The sequence below is a fragment of the Somniosus microcephalus genome, unplaced genomic scaffold (assembly GCF_052327205.1).
Source record: "Somniosus microcephalus isolate GS21.2 unplaced genomic scaffold, FLI_Smic_1.0 unresolved_chr8, whole genome shotgun sequence".
In the NCBI taxonomy this organism is placed as follows: domain Eukaryota; kingdom Metazoa; phylum Chordata; class Chondrichthyes; order Squaliformes; family Somniosidae; genus Somniosus; species Somniosus microcephalus.
In genome coordinates, this window is record NW_028225186.1 from 43,585,437 (window position 1) to 43,587,335 (window position 1,899).

The 1,899-nt window shown below is 48.4% G+C and overlaps 1 non-coding gene across 1 annotated transcript; it reads right to left on the bottom strand.

Moving 5' to 3' along the window:
- Window positions 1-278: 278 nt before the first annotated feature.
- On the bottom strand, window positions 279-360 carry trnas-cga (transfer RNA serine (anticodon CGA)). The gene has a single exon. It is a non-coding gene; the product is annotated as a tRNA-Ser (tRNA).
- Window positions 361-1,899: the final 1,539 nt, after the last annotated feature.

Here is a 1,899-nt window from a genome sequence, read left to right on the forward strand (position 1 = left end):
AAAACCAAACCGTGTTCCCACTTAGTTGCTGAAGGTGATTCCATACCAAACACTGCAGGGCTCTTTATAATTAGTATTTTTGATGCTGCTTTGTGTGTGTATTGCTCACTAGTTCCCAACAAATCCACAATATCTAATTGATGCCGATAAATTATTAGTGTTTCAATTGGAACTTTGGGTTAATCAGTGTAATAAAGTGCAGTGGAGGGAATTCTGATCAATTTCGCGGCCAGTGATCGCCACAGGGAGCCGATGAAATAAAGCATTTGCATCAAAGTCGCTGCGAGCAGGGTTCGAACCTGCGCGGGGAAACCCCATTGGATTTCGAGTCCAACGCCTTTACCACTCGGCCATCGCAGCTGCACATTAACAGTAAGAAAATGCTTCCTACTGTGAGTGAGTCAGGAACTAGCTCAGAGAAGACAGGTCATAAATACTCACCGATAAATCCAGCAGGGAATTCGGGATTAACTTCTTTGGCCAAAGAGTGCTGAGAATGCAGTAGTTGAGGTGAATACTACCAGATGCATTTAAGAGGAAGGGAGAAAGGAATAGAAGGATATGGTGATAGGATTTTTAAAATTCGTTTATGGGTTGTGGGTGCGCTGGCAATGCCAGCATTAAATGCCCATCCCTAATTGCCCCTTGAGAAGGTGGTGATGAGCCGCCTTCTTGAACCGCTGCAGTCCGTGTGGTGAAGGTGCTCCACAGTGCTGTTAGGGAGGGAGTTCCAGGATTTTGACCCAGCGACGATGAAGGATCGGCAACATACTTCTAAGTCAGAATGGTGTGTGACTTGGAGGGGAACTTGGAGGTGGAGGTGTTCCCATGCGCCTGCTGCGCTTGTCCTTCTAGGTGGAAGAGGTTGCGTGTTTGGCAGGTGCTGCTGAAGAAGCCTTGGTGAGTTGCTGCAGTGCATCTTGTAGATGGTACGCACTGCAGCCACGGTGCGCCGGTGGTGGAGGGAGTGAATGTTTAAGGTGGTGGATGGGGTGCCAATCAAGCGGGCTGCATTGTCCTGGAAGGTGTCGAACTTCTTGAGTGTTGTTGGAGCTGCACTCATCCAGGCAAGTGGAGAGTATTCCATCACACTCCTTACTTGTGCCGTGTCGATGGTAGAAAGGCTTTGGGGAGTCAGGAGGTGAGACACCCGACGCAGAATGCCTAGCCTCTGACCTTCTCTTGGTGTCACAGTATTTATGTTCAATGGTAACCCCCAGGATGTTGGTGGTCAGCTCCTTTGTTCATGTTGGACCAAGGTTTTAATGAAGTCGGGAGCCGAGTGCTCTTGGCAGAACCCAAACCGGGCATCAATGAGCAGGTTATTGGTCAGTAAGTGCCACTTTACAGCACTGTGGATGATACGTTCCATTACTTTGCTGATGATTGAGAGTAGAGAGTAGACTGATGGGGCGGTAATTGGCTGGATTGGATTTGTCCTGCTTTTTGTGGACAGGACATACCTGGGCAGTCTTCCACATTGTTGGATAGATGCCAGTGTTGTAGCTGTATTGGAACAGCTTGGCTGGAGCACAAGTCTTCAGAATAATAGCCGGGGTGTTGTCAGGGCCCAGAGCCATTGCTGTATCCAGTGTGCTCAGCCTTTTCTTGATATCACGTGGAGTGAATCGAATTGGCTGAAGACTGGCTTCTGTGATGGTGGGGACCTCAGGAGGAGGCTGATGTGGATCAGGCCAGGTGGTCCGTCCAGTTTCATTTTTATTATTTTGTTTCATAGCGGTTTGTTACAACTGAGTGGCTTGCTAGGCCATGTCAGAGGGCAGTTAAGAATCAACCACATTGCTATGGGACTGGAGTCACACAAAGGCCAGACCGGGTAAGGACATTAGTGAACCAGATGGGTTTTTACGACAATCCGATAGTTTCATGGTTACCATT